Raw genomic sequence first — 15,440 nt, 5'->3', positions numbered from 1 at the left:
CCGTAGGTAAGTCTCCTAGGGTGGCTGCGGACGCCTCTGTTGCAGTTGGGGAGGGGCTGCTGCCTGCTGAGAACTGCAGGCTCTTTTCCCCCTAGTCATTTTTACAGGAGACTGAACTGTATAAATTTAGTACTAAACCACTAATTACATTAAATAAAAACTATTTTTAGTTGACTTGGTGAGTGTGGTGGGGGAGGGTGGCCCACTTTGCCTAGGTCTTGGGAGGAGCACTATAGACTCCGACTTGCTGAGTCACTGCCATCTTGGATCTCCGAAAAAGCTTTCTGCTAGCTAAACCGTACTTACGAATTATTTGGTCAAAGGAGATTATTTCACCTTCAAATAAATCACCAAAACAGGAGATTCCCCAAGCTGCCCAAAGCTTAAACTCGGGGTCAATCATCCCTGGCTGAAAACCCGGCATACCAACTATCGGGGTAAGAAAAGACATTTTGGATACGTTACCCTCACTCTGCCGCATTGCCCTCCACGCTTTGACAATATTCTGTAATTGTCTTCAGTTTATCTTAGAACAACAGGCTAATGAGGGGTTACTTTTCTAGGGAGGCCTCAATATTAAGCCATATTGACGCCAGATCCTCCCAAGGCCAGTCACTAACAAAAGATAAAAGGGAACTTAGTTGATATCTTTTAAAATCCAGGAGGTCCACTCCACCCAACCCATGGGGCAACTGCAGTTTAGCCAGCTTAACAAGAAGCTGCCTACAGCACCAGATAAAAAGGAACTAAAATCAACCATGAACTCTCCAGAATGTTTGCCTAGGAAAAATTAAGGGGAGCATTCGTACTAGGTAAAGCAAACAGGGAAAGAGCATTCATTTTAATAAGAGCTACTCTGCCTAGCCAGGACATTGGAAGCGCCTCCCATTGCTGAAGATCTTGCTTAATCCTGTCAAGCAAATGGACAAAATTGGCCTTAAACAACTGATCAAAGACAGGAGTAACAAAGATGCCTAAATAAAGAAACCCCCGCGTGACCATTTAAAGGGGAACCGTGATTCACCCCTCCATATCAGATATTCGTCTAAGACCTCTAATTTTGAGAAATTAATCTTATTGTTGTGGTTCTGTTCGCCGAGATGGGAATTTGTCTTGCAAACGTTTCGTCCCCTGTCTAGGTGACATCCTCAGGTGCTTGGGAGCCTCCTGTGAAGCGCTTCTGTGCTGTTTCCTCCGGCATTTATAGTGGCCTGTCTCTGCCGCTTCCGGTTGTCAGTTCGAGCTGTCCGCTCGAGTGGCCGGTATATTGGGTCCAGGTCGATGTGTTTGTTGATAATCTGTGGATGAGTGCCATGCCTCTAGGAATTCCCTGGCTGTTCTGTTTGGCTTGTCCTATAGTAGTAGTGTTGTCCCTGTCGAAATCATGTTGCTTGTCGTCTGTGTGTGTGGCTACTAAGGATAGCTGGTTGTGTCGTTTCGTGGCTAGTTGGTGTTAGTGTATACGGATCGTTAACTGTCTTCCTGTTTGTCCGATGTAGTGTTTTGTGCAGTCCTTGCATGGGATTTTGTACACTACATTAGTTTTGCTCATGTTGGGTATTGGGTCCTTTGTTCTGGTGAGTTGTTGTCTGAGAGTGGCTGTTGGTTTGTGTGCTGTTATGAGTCCTAGTGGTCGCAGTAGTCTGGCTGTCAGTTCAGAAATGCTCCTGATGTATGGTAGTGTGGCTAGTCCTTTGGGTTGCGGCATGTCCTGGTTCCGTTGTCTCTCCCTTAGGCATCTGTTGATGAAATTGCGCGGGTATCTGTTTTTGGCGAATACTTTGTATAGGTGTTCCTCTTCCTCTTTTTGTAGTTCTTGTGTGCAGCAGTGTGTTGTGGCCCTTTTGAATAGTGTCATGATGCAACTTCGTTCATTAATTTCAAAAACCACCAATCAGGAATGGACCCGCACCATAGAACAGGCCGTCACCATAGGACAGAACAGGACCACACACCGCAAAAAAACGGCACTAAAAGAAAAAATGGCCAAACAGGAAGAAGGCAGCATAGTTTCCAATCTTAATGCAAGAATCTTGGACGAGATTTTAAAATCAGAATTTAAAAGTGAGATGGGCCTTTAAAGGGCCCATTCCTCTGAGGTCTTCCCTTTAAGGATAAGAGAAATATTAGCCTCTCAAGGATAGCAGGAGGTGATTGTGGCTATATGAGCGATTATACATATCTAATATTGGCCGTGACAATATATTTATAAGTTCTTTGTAAAACTAGTTAGGAAGACCATCAGGGCCAGGCGCCTTCCCACTCTGCATCTGCTTCACAGCCTCCTGTACATCTTGCACTGTTAAATGGGCATGAAGGAACGACACCTGGAGGCAACATCTGGAAGATCCAGATTCTTAAAGAAGGACTCCATCTTAGCCCATCCATCCTCACAATGTTAGGACTGGTATAGTTCAAAATAAAATTTGTGAAATGCAGCATTGACCTTTTAAAAGTCGCAAGTAATCATCACAGTCCCGTCCCTAATTGAGGTAATGGATTGGGGGGCATTCTTTCTTCTGGCAAGATGTGCTGCATACCTGCCCGGCTTGTCACCATGCTCAAACAATCTTTGTTTCGGAAAAAAAAGTTCCTTCCTTGCTGTCTGTGTGAGCATGGACTTCAAGATGGACTGAAGAGCTGTAACCCGCTGCAGCTTAGCCACTGATGGCCGATCAAAATATGCCTTCTTGGCTTTCATTAACCGCGTTTCAAGCAGGCGTTGCTGCTGCCCCTTCTGTCATTTCTGACTGGCAGATTAAAAAATAATTATCCCCTGGCATAAGCCTTTGCATCTCCCAAAGATTAGATGGGTTACTAGCTGTATACAAATTGCGGGTTAAAAATACCTGAAGTTCATTGAATATTTCTTTAATGAACTTACTGTCATTAAGAATAAGGGATCCATTCGCCAGTGCCGAGAGCCTGTAACATTGCCATCAACCTCAATCTCTAAATATACTGCAGCGTGGTCAGAAATAGTAATATTTCCAATTGCACAAGATGTTACTGAATGCAAGGATAACACAGGGGTTAGGTAAAGATGAATCCTAGTATGACAGTTGTGTAGATTAGAAAAAAGTGTACCACCATGGGGTGGAAACACCTCCAGACATCCACCAATTCCAATTTCACACAAGTCCACTAGTTGCCTAGATTGTAAAGAAAGTGTTGAGGGGCCTCTAGGCATTCTATCCACCATGGGATCCATAAGGCAATTAAAGTCTCCTGCAAAAGGGCAATGTCCACCCTTTCCTTTCTAAGACTAGAAAGTACCTTTTTCCCCCTCTTAACTGGCAAATGGCCCCCTTTAAATGTTCCAGGTACACCATTTGAGGACACAATCAGCCATGACTCTTAACAACATTTGAACTCCAAAAAAAGGAAGAATTCAACTTATCAATTGCTGAGCATAAACAAAAAAGAGACTCACGAAGCCTCGAAAAAATATAAACTAAAACCACCACAACTAACATACTAGTAACTACGTATACAAAAAAAACTAACAAACTCTGTGTCATCTTCAGCAATGGCCTTCCCGTCAATTTTTGTGTCATCTGCAAATTTGGTGATAATAACTTTGACTGAAGTGAAATATACTAATAGAAATTATAAATGATTGTAGGCCTAGAACTGTTTGTTTGGCATTCCATTAGATTACAACCTTGCTTCAAACAAGGATAAAGGAGCTGAATACCAGAGGTGAGGTATGCATAACTGCACTTGATAGCAAGGTCACATTTGCCTGATTGTGGCATAAGTAAGTGTTCGTGAAACAAGTATCAGTGGGAATCGGGGGAAATCGCAGTGCTAGTTGGAGTCATACCTGACACAAAGGAAGGGAGGAAGTGATAAGGTAAGGGAACCATGGTTTACAACAGACCACTTATTAAGAAGAAGAAAGAGGCTTGTGTTGATGAGGCAAGATGGTACGGATGAGGCGATGGAGTGTTACAGATCAGCTAAGAAGGATTTAAAGAGAGAGAGTTAAAAAGAGCAAAGAGAGGTCACAAGCAGTCTTTAGCAAATAGAATAAAGGAAAACCCTAAAGCTTTCTATAGGTATGTGAGGAATAAAAGGATGATTAGGGTAGGAATAGGGCCAGTCAAAGACAGAAGTGGGAAGTTAAATGTGGATCCTGTAGAGATCAGAGAGGTGCTAAATGAATACTTATCATCGGTATTCACTCAGGAAAAGGAGAATATTGTAGAGGAGGAGAATGAGGTGCGAGACATTAGACTAGAAAGGATTGAGGTTAGTTAGGCACAGGTGTTATCAATTCTAGAAGGAGTGAAAGTAGACAAGTTCCCTGGGCCAGATGGGATTTATCCGAGGATTCTCTGGGAAGCTAGGGAGGAGATAGCAGAGCCTTTGGCTTTGATATAGGAGTTGTCATTGTCTACAGGTTTAGTTCCTGAGGACTGGTGGATTGCAAATGTTGTGCCCTTGTTCAAGAAGGGCAGCAGAGGTGACCCAGGTGATTATAGACCAGTAAGCCTTACTTCTGTTGTAGGAAAGGTTTGGAAAGGATTATGAGAGATAAGATTTATAATCATCTAGCAAGCAACAATTTGATTTCAGATAGTCAACATGGTTTCGTCATGGGCAGGTCATGTCTCACAAACCTCTGAGTTTTATGAGAAGGTGACTAAGCATGTAGATGAGGGTAGGGCAGTTGATGTGGTATACATGGACTTCAGTAAAGCCTTCGATAAGGTTCCACACGGTAGGCTGATGGAGAAAATGCAGAGGCATGGAATTGAGGGTGATTTAGCAGTGTGGATTAGAAACTGGCTTTCTGGAAGGCGGCAGTGAGTGGTGGTTGATGGAAAATATTCAGCCTAGAGTCCAGTTAGTAGTGGTGTGCCACAAGGATGTGTTTTGAGACCACTGCTGTTTGTCATTTTTATAAATGACTTAGATGCAGGCATAGGTGGATGGATTAGTAAATTTGCAAACGACACTAAAGTCGATGGAGTGGTGGACAGTGTGGAAGAATGTTACAGGTTGCAGGACGACTTGGATAAACTGCAGAATTGGGTTGAGAGGTGGCAAATGGAGTTCAGTGTAGCTAAATGTGAGGTGATGCACTTTGTGAAGAATAACAGGAAGGTAGAGTACTGGGTCAATGGAAACATTCGTGGTAGTGTGGATGTGTAGAGGGATCTTGGAGTCCATGTGCATAGATCCCTGAAAGTTGCCACCCAGGTGGATAGTGCTGTTAAGAAGGAATACAGTGTGTTAGGTTTCACTGGTAGAGGGATTGAGTTCCAGAACCACAATATCATGCTGCAACGATATAAAACACTGGTGCAGCCATATTTGGAATATTGTGTACAGTTCTGGTTGCCCCATTACAGAAAGGTCGTGGAAGCATTGGAAAAGATGCAGAGGAGATTTACCAGGATGTTGCCTGGTCTGGAGGTAAGGTCTTATGAGGAAAGGCTGAGAGACTTGGGTCTGTTCTCATTGGAAAGGCGGGGGCTAAGGGGGTGGGATTTGATAGAGACATACAAGATAATCAGAGGATTAGATACAGTAGACAGTGAAAGACTTTTCTCTAGGATGATGACGTCAGCTTGTACGAGAGGGCATAACTACAAATTGAAGGGTGATAGACTTAAGACAGATGTCTGAGGCAAGTTCTTTATGCAGAGAGTGGTAAGGGTGTGGAATGCCCAACCTGCTAAGATGGTCAACTCAGCCATATTAGGGAGATTTAAACAATCCTTGGATAAGCACATGGATGATTTTGGGATAATGTAGGGGGACAAGCTGAGAATAGTTCACAGGTCGGCACAACATCAAGGGCCTGTTCTGCGCTGTATTGTTTTATCGCTGTGGTTGTTAGAGCTCAGACATCTCAGCTCCAGGACATCTCTGCAGGAGTTCCTCAGGGCAGTGCCCTAGGCCCAACCATTTTCAGCTGTTTCATCATTGACCTTCCCTCCATCATGAGGTTAGAAATGGGGATGTTTGCTGATGATTGCGCAATGTTCTGCACGATTCACGATTCCTCAGATACTGAAGCAGTCAGTGTCCAAATGCAATATGATCTGGACAACATTCAGATTTGGAGTGACAAGTAGCAAGTAAGATTTGCGCCACACAAATTCTAGGCAATGACTATCACCAATAAGAGACAATCTAACCACCAGTCCTTGACACTCAGTAGTATCACTGTTGCTAAACCTCCCACTCTCAACATCTTGTGGGTTACCATTGATCAAAAATTGAACTGGACTGGCCATATAAGTACTGTGGCTTCAAGAGCAAGTCAGAGGCTAGGAACCCTGCAGTGAGTTACTCACCTACTGACTCCCACTATCTGTTCACTGCTGACAAGAGACAGGTCAGAAGTATGATGGAATACTCCTCACTTTGGGTGTAGCTCCAATAATACTCAAGAAGCTTGATATCATCCAGGACAAAGCAGCCCACTTGATTGGCACCACATTCACGACCATCCACTCCTTCTAACATAGATGCTTAGTAGCAGCAGTGTATGCCATCTACAATATGCCAGCGTGGTGGCTCACTGGTTAGCACTGCTGTCTCTCAGCACCAAGGACCTAGTTTTGATTCCTGCCTTGGGTAACTGTGTGGAGTTTGCACATTCTCCCCGTGTCTGCGTGGGTTTCCTCTGGGTGCTCTAGTTTCCTCTCGCAATCCAAAGATATGCAGGTTAGGTGATTTGGCCATGCTAAATTACCCATAGTGTTCAGGAATGTGTAGGTTTGGTGCATTAGTCAGGAGTAAATATAGAGTAATAGGGTAGGGGAATGGGTCTGGTTGGGATACCGGAGGGTCGGTGTGGACTTGTTGGGCCAAATGGCCTATTTACACTATAGGGACTCTATGATTGCCATTCTAAAAACTCCTCTTTAATAGAAGGTAGACAATTGGAATAGTTAACCAATCAATTATCTTTCCTAATATACGACTGTGTGGTACCTGGTCAAATGCCTTTTTGAAATCTACTACTTCTACTGGTTTCCTTTATCTGTCCTGCTTGTTGAAATAACTTCAAAGAGGCCAGAATTCAGTCACCCAGTCATCCTTTATTTATACACAGTCCTCGACACTGATCCAGCTCCCTTTAAGCCAACTGTCAGAGTGAACAAGATGTCTGAAACTCTTATTAATAAAATAAAAAAAATACAAAATACAGTTAACAATAAACAGAAAGCAGTTCACAAAAAAAAGAGATATTCTGGGAAAGGGGCAGCAAAACCAAACTCCACCGATCCAACCAGTGTTGAGGGAAATGAGGACAAACTTGAGATCCCACTTTCAGTCATTACAAAAGGTAACAGTGACAGACAAAGATTATCCAGTCAAATGAGAAACAGTGCATAGACACAGACCCAACATAGCTAAAACAAACTGACACTGGTCCACACCATGTGCTAATAAGAGTCCTTGGCTAGCCTTCCTGCAGGACAGTCGTTGGCCTTCTGGTCTCAGGCCACCCTGCATACTGACTGATCCTCCCTAGGCCACTTTCCTGGAGGCTGCTCATCGACCACCCAGCACCCAGTCGCTGTGTGTTCTGACTGGACTGCCCTGGGTTGCTTTCCTATGAGCTGGTTGCCGGCCTTCCAGTCTTTGGCTGCCTGCATACTGACTGACACCACCCCCGCCCCCAGGACAGATATTGGCCACTGGCTCCCAGTCACCCCATATACTAACCAAACCACCCCGACCTGCTTTCCTATAGTCAGACCATCAGCCTTCCAGTACCCGGCTGTCCTCCGTACTTACTGACCCTTTCCCCTGGCCAGCATTCCTATGGACTGGCCATGGCTGTCTGGCTCCCAGCCTCCCTGAATATTGACTGGTCCTACCCTGGTTGGCCTCCCTATGAGCTGCCTTCAGCCACCTAGCTCATCCTCCCCACGTACTGACCAACCTGCCCTACACTGGCTTTCATGTGAAGATGCTATCTTCACATGAAAGCCCCGCTCCACGTACTGACAGGCCTTTCTTGGCCTGCTTTCCTCCAGGCTGGTTATTGACCCCCAGCCTGTTCACAAACTGGCTGCCCTTCCCCGACCAGCTTTTCGAGGGGCATGCATGTTGGCTGTCTGGCCCCCAGCCACCCCGTGTGCTAACAGATTCCCCTCCCAGCCCCCACCAGTCATGGACCTTCCAGTTCCTGGCTGCCCCACATACTGCGTAGTCCACTCTGGACCTCACAAAAACAAGTTACAAAACCCACATACAGTAAGATAATTCACAATTTCCTCACAATGCAGCTTCCAGTACCCAGGCAGAGTCCACACCCATATCACTGGGGCTCTCGAAGGCACCAAATGCTCAGCTCCCAGCACAGTGTTCAATCTCCATAGAGGCTTGGACCATCCATGGAGACCCAGGCCCACTTACAGGAACACAGTACATTGTAAAGGTGCAGTTAACTCACAGGGTCCACTCCCGAAAGCAGAAAATGCTCACCTCCTAGCACACACAGGGTTCAGCCTTCACAGAGGCCGAGTCAATCCACAGAGGGCCAGGCCCATCCACACAGGAACAGTTCATGTGAAAATGTGCATTTTCTCACAGGAGCTCTGTCCAAACCCCAAAAAAAAGAGAAAACATGCAGAAAACCAGAGTTCAAGGGCTAAGCCTTGCCACAAAATCAGCATTGTCCTTTTCTCAAAAGAGAAAGAAATGAGTAGTTATCAAGCCAGTGAAACAACAGTTTCTTAATGAGAACTGAAGTACACCTGAAACACATTGACTGTGTAAATCAGGCAATTTAGAAATTCGTCCTCAAAAAAGGAATACCAGTTAACAAGCTGGCCATGTCTTATAGCCAGTTTAGGAATCAGGTTTCCCTCTAAAAAATAGAAACCAACACACTGGATGTGGGCAGCCAGCTTAGAGTCAGTCCCCGATACAAATGGAGAGTCCTTGATACTGATCCAGCTCCCTCAGAGCCGGCTCTGAGTGAACAAGATGATATTCCTGTTTATATTTTATTGAACAGTACAAATTACAAACAGTTAACATTAACAGCTGTATAGAAGAAACAGCAATTTACAGGGGAAAAGGGCAGCAAAGCCAGACCCTCAAACCCCACCGTACAATCAGTTCACAGGGAAACAAGGACAAATCCTGAAACCCACCTTACACCAATCAAGAAGGAAACAGTAAACATAATCACACAGTTCGATAAACTGAACAATAAAATAGTGCCCCTGGCAACCTAGCAAACCACTCATCCTTCCCACCTTCCAGACACTTAAAGGCAGCCCGCCCCACACCCCTCACACTTCTCGGTCTGCCCTAATACCTTCCAGCCACCTCTAGGACATCCCCTCTTGTTTTCCTACACCCTCCAAAGTCCCCACCCCCAGGACGAAACTGATCAGGACGGCCTACCCAACTTCCGACTTCCCTAACCGCCCTTTGGCGTCTTCCAGCCACCTCAAGGCCAGCCTGTCCCGCTACCTGCCCGGAGGTGACAGTGATGAGGACGGCCTACCTGCCTTCCCGCTCTGTCTGTCACTGTGTACCATCTGGCCTGTCGACTGCCCTGACACACCTTCCAGCCACCTCTCGGACAGCCAGTCCCAATTACCCCCTCCTGGGATGACAGCACTCAAAACAGCCTATCCACCTTCTGGCTTTTGGGGCAGCCTACACACTTTAGAACATAGAATATAGAAAAGTACAGCACAGAACAGTCCCTTCGGCCCACAAAGTTGTGCCAAGGATTGTTCCTAATCTAAAATAAAATAACCTAACCTACACACCCCTCAATTAACTGCTGTCCACATACATGTCCAGAGTCACTTAAATGTCCCTAATGACTCTGCTTCCACCACCAGCACTGGCAATGCATTCCATGCATTCACAACTCTGCGTAAAGAACCTACCTCTGACATCTCCTCTCTACCTTCCTCCTAATATCTTAAAACTATGACCCCTCATGCCAGTCAATCCTGCCCTGGAGAAACATCTCTGGCTATTGACTCTATTCATACCTTTCATTACCTTGTATATCTCAATCAGATCACCTCTCTTCCTCCTTCTGTCCAGAGAGAAAAGTCTGAGCTTAGTCAACCTCTCTTCTTAAGACAAACCCTCCAGTCCAGGCAGCATCCTAGTAAACCTCTCCAAAGCCTCCATATCTTTCCTATAATAGGGGCGACCAGAACTGGGCACAATATTCCAAGTGTGGTCTCACCAGGGTCTTATAGAGCTGCAGCAAATTCTCACGCTCTTAAACTCGAATCCCGTTAATGAAAGCCAAAATGAAAGCTTTCTTAACAACCCTATCCACTTGGGTGAGAACTTTGAGGGATCTATGCACATGAACACCAAAATCCCTCTGTTCCTCCACACTGCCAAGAATCCTGTCTTTAATCCTATATTCAGCATTCAAGTTCAACATTCCAAAAGGGGCAGCACAGTGGTTAGCATTGCTGCTTCACAGCGCCAGGGACCCAGGTTCGATTCCCACATCGGGCGACTGTCTGTGTGGAGTTTGCACATTCTCCCCAGGTCTGTGTGGGTTTTCTCCAGGTGCTCTGGTTTCCTCCCACAACCCAAAGATGTGCAGGCCAGGTGAATTGGTCATGCTAAATTGCCCATAGTGGTAGGTGCATTAGTCAGGGGTAAATATAGAGTAGGTAAATGGGTTTGGGCGGGTTACTCTTCGGAGGATCAGTGTAGACTTGTTGGGCTGAAGGGCCTGTTTCCATACTGTAGGGAATCTAATCTAATCAAAATGTATCACTTCACATTTATCCAGGTTGAACTCCATCTGCCATTTCTCAGCTCAGCTCTGCATCCTGTCTATGTCACAATGCAGCCTGTAATAGCCCTCGATACTATCAATGACACCTCCAACCTTTGTGTCATCGGCAAATTTACTAACCTACCCCTCAACCTCCTCATCCATCTTTGGATTATTTAGTATTTTTGGAATGTTATAAATGTCCTCTCCTGTGAAGATTGATGCAAGATGTTTATTCAAGTCCTCTGCCATTTCCTGAACCCCATTATTATTTCTCCAGTCTTGTTCTGTAAAGAGGCTTGTGTTCACTTTGACCTCTCTTCCTTTTTTATATTTAAAGAAGCTTCACTGTTTATTTTTATATTACTTGCTAGTTTGTCCCCGTAGTTTATTTCTTCCCTCAATTATTTTCTGGTCCTATTTTGTGGTTTTGTTTTCTAATGGAGGTAGTCTTATCAGGAGAGATTAAGGAAGCTGGGTCTGTATTCCCTAGAATTTCAAAGAATGAGTTGTGGATCTCATTAAAATTATTAAATTCTTAGAGTGTGACAAAGTGGTAGAGATATTATTTTTTAGAGATATTATATACAAGCTGTCTCCTAGCTGCAGAACTCAGCAGTCAGCACATCATTAAATTTAGAAAAGCATTCTCTTTCAGATTTCACAGTAAATGTTAAATTTGTTAATTTTTCATTACATTTTCCCCCTTTTTGTCATTTTATGACAACAAGGACAACTCCAGCAACAAAATAAATGCAGAGCAAGAGTAGCTATACATCAAAAAATGCTTAGGGAACACCAAGCCTTTTCTCAGACACCACCTACCTGTAACACAGCTTTGTGGTGGTATCGTCACTTGCTCTGGTGTGCCCTGTACACATCCCACGTTTACACATTACACTCGTCAACGTCATGGTACGGTGGGATCCATGCAATCGGATCGTCCTGCTGTGGGGCCACTGATAATTTTACCGTTTGGTATCCTACTATCCTCATATAAGCAAGCGGCGTAGGCAGGTAGACAAAGCGCGATGAGTAAGACCAGTCTTACAACGAGTAGGACGTGTGGGATCCAATACCCCCAACCTTCCCAAAGGGAGCTGAGCCATCGGAACCAGGAGTCATCTGCTGGGTGAGGTGGTCGTATTGCTGCCTTTATATGATTTATTACACTAGTGGAATTTTGGGACTCATCAGGAATATTGAAACAGCATGAGGTACCTAACATTTTGCAGACGCCCTCTCTCTCGGCCATCAGTATATCTAGCACTAACCGATTTTGTAACGCTGCTTCCCCAACCGCTGTTAGCTCAGTGTTAATGAGTGCTAGGCCTTCCTCCTTCTCATTTGCTAACAGTAATATACTATGTGCGAGGCCATTAATCTTGTTCATTGCCACCGTTGGTCCTGCTCCTAGTAGAGTCGACCACCCAATATTCGCTGCTGATGTAGTCCTGGGGTCTGCGAATGCATACGCATTCCAATACCGTGGGATGTCCCTTTGAGTGCGTCGGTTACTGGCCCTTGGGACGAGCACTGTTGTGCCAGTGGACAGTATCGCAGGGTAGCAGCACCCCTTCAATCCTAGGGGAAGGTGGTGGTACCCTTTCTCTCCACAGGCCGATATTATACCCGCCATCATGGTCTGATTATTAATAAAGGAACAAGCAATGTTTATGATCGTACCATTTACATAAGTTGCTGAGCAAGAGTCATTGTTCAAGTACGGTGTCGTGGTACACTGGGAGATCCCCAAGTGGAGTCTTCCCCGATTGGTGCAAATACACATTTCTCCCCTGCCTTCCACTATATGGAAGGCTGTGGTCGGGAGTGTGTCAGCTTTGGAACTGCAGTCAGCCTTGAGTTCGAGTGGTGGCGTGAGATTTGCCCTAATTGCTCCCTCTATCAGGGTCAGGATAGTCGCCGCCCGCAGAAGCAGACAGCTATCATTTCTTGTCAGACTCTCTCTGGTTGGTTCGGCAGTCCACCGTTGGGCTGTGTGCAAACATATCCAACAAGGATAACCAACGTCTAATCTCTGGTGTTGTATTAGGGCCAACGCACATGCTCTGTTCCCTTCACATCTAGCAATGACCCTAAGCACCTCCTAACCTACTGGCGTTGCATTTACGCCATTTATCTCCTGCAGGGACAATTCCACCACTGGGTTAGACTCGCTCTTGTGCCCCGGTTGACTCCCTTCGGGTTTGTGCGTGACATTAATGCCCTCTGCCCTGCTTGGGGTTAGGTCCATGATCTGGTTTGGTTGTTTGCCATGCCTTGGTGCTACTATCTTCTGTAGAACCTTCTGCACTGCATCTCAGAGGGGGTGAGTGTACCACTATATTCACCTGCCTATAGATGTCGGAGAAGGGTCTATCTATTCTACACCACCAGACTCCCTCATCGCTCTTCTGAGTCTTGGATATTATCACCTGTGCCCTGGCACCTCCTACCATGATCGTAGAATATCTATTTTCCATGTCAGGTGTTCCTGTAGCCATGGTTGCTACTACTAAGTGCCAGTCACCAGCACCAAATGATCCCTGCACAAATATTTATTATCCCATTTATAGTTGTCCTGGTTTCTAAACGGCCATGGGTTGCATATGAAGGTCCCCTTAGCACCCTCCGTTAAAATTACCGTGTGCGGATGCATCCCAAATGCCTCTTCCCTTACGAAAAATCCTATCAGGGTGCTTGCTAACAGTGTGAGCTAGGGCAGCCCCATATTCATGTGAGGCTTCTAATAAATACTTGCACTTAATTGGTTGCGATGTTGTCCGACGTCTCCTCAGGCCCAGCTACACGCTTGGAATGGCTGGCGTGTATCCACCTGGCACTTTTGGCAATCGTAACAGCTGTCTGTGTTGTAAGGAGCACTTGAAACGGACCCAGCCACCTCTTTGCCTTCCAGTCTTTCCTCCTGAAGTCTTTCAGTCTCCAGGTTCAAGATCATGCAGCTTCCCTTCTGCTGGTTGGGGTAATGCTGCTTTCATTTGATTTTGTATTTGAGACAAAAGTGGAGAGAGTTTTATACAGTAACATCCTCACAGTGGCCTGTTATCTGATTTACCTTAGGTCTTGGGCCAATTCCTGTGTTGGGCGGCCTACCAAACAAAATCTTAAATGGGCTAAGATGAGCTCTTCTTCTCCTCATAGATCTCATATACACTAGCACAATCAGAAGTGCCTTTGTCCATGTCACCCCTTGTTCCTCACAACATTTTGTCAATTTATTTTTTAGGGTAACATTTTCTCTTTCCATTGCCCCGCCACTTGCTGGATGGTAGGCACAGTGTTGTCTCATGTTTATTCCCAAATAATCACTGATCTGCTGTGAGGCATTATTAACAAATGGTGTCCCATTGTCATTACTAAGTCTTTCAGGGATGCCCCATCTCAGAATTATCTCAGTTAGCAAAGCTTTGGCTACTGCACTGGCATTCTGTTTAGACGTGGGTAACGCTTCCACCCATTTGGAAAACATTTAAACTATTACCAGACAATACCTTTTCCTTTCACTGGGTGTTAGTTCAATAAAATCCATCTATAAATGTTCAAAGGGTTTTTGGGATTGGGGGTGTGCTGCCTGATTCATCTGTATTCCCCTCCCCACATGATTAGTGGCACAGATAGCACAACCTTCACAATATTTCTGGGAGTAATGAGTAAATCCCTTAGTGTACCAGTGTGCCGAAATACTGTCATACAGCCCCCATTTTGACACATGGTCCTTACCGTGTGTCAGTTTGGCATAGAATGGAAATAATGATGATAGTGGTAGACAGGGTTTACCATTGGGGTCACACCATACTTCTTCCCTCACGCTGCATCCTGCTTTCGTCCACTCATGCTTTCCTTCCGGTGTGGCATGTGACTGTAACTCCCATACGTCTGCTGTTGGGGTACAAATCTTTGTCATACACATGTCAGTCTGATCACTTGGCGGCTGCTGGCCGCCATTCTTGCTACTCAGTCTGCCCTCACATTGCCTTGGGAAATAGAATCATTATTTGTCGTGTGGGCTTCACATTTACACACAGCGATTGATTTAGGCAATAGGACCACTTCCAGGAGGTCAGAAATCAGGCCACGGTGTGTGATGGGCTTTCCAGTGGAGATCAAAAAGCCCCTGTGTTTTCAAAGGGTTCCAAAATCATATACAACCCCGAATGTGTATCTGCTATCGGTGTAAATATTCACTGTCCTTCCCTCAGCCAATTTACGGGCCTCAGTCAAGGCAATCAGCTCTGCTGCTTGCACTGACAGAGGCTGTCAGGTGTGCAGTGAAAATGACGAAGGGAACATCGTCATTTGGTAAGAGGCAGAAACACTAGGTGAGAAGGGAGTGATCCCGCTTTGACTATCTTGTAAGTAGTCACTACAGCATACCCAACACACATCTGGCCTGTCTCCTTGCTCCTGAATGCTGACCCATCCACAAAAAACTCCATATCTGGATTCTGAAGTGGTGAATCCTGCAAATCTGGTCTAGGGGCTGCAAATTTCATTAGTTACAGCGACACAATCATGTGGGTCTCCATCTCCTTCAGTGGGGAGAAGCCTAGCAGGGTTAAGGACTTTACATCGCTTTATTGTAATGTTAGGCATCTCCAATAGCATAGTATTATATCTGAGCCAACGTGCTGCCAACATGTATGCGGTCTTTTGCTCGGAAAGCAGTAAGGAT

At 45.3% G+C, this 15,440-nt stretch overlaps 1 protein-coding gene across 4 annotated transcripts in view; it reads left to right on the top strand.

Annotated features, from left to right (window-relative positions):
* Window positions 1–15,440, top strand: part of LOC140458343 (leucine-rich repeat-containing protein 49) — a 275,785-nt gene that overhangs the window by 24,896 nt on the left and 235,449 nt on the right. The window lies entirely within an intron of this gene.

Source organism: Chiloscyllium punctatum, chromosome 33, assembly GCF_047496795.1.
Source record: "Chiloscyllium punctatum isolate Juve2018m chromosome 33, sChiPun1.3, whole genome shotgun sequence".
Taxonomy (NCBI): Eukaryota; Metazoa; Chordata; class Chondrichthyes; order Orectolobiformes; family Hemiscylliidae; genus Chiloscyllium; species Chiloscyllium punctatum.
Note: the sequence above shows the minus strand (reverse complement) of the source record. Positions and strands in the feature narration are given on the sequence as shown.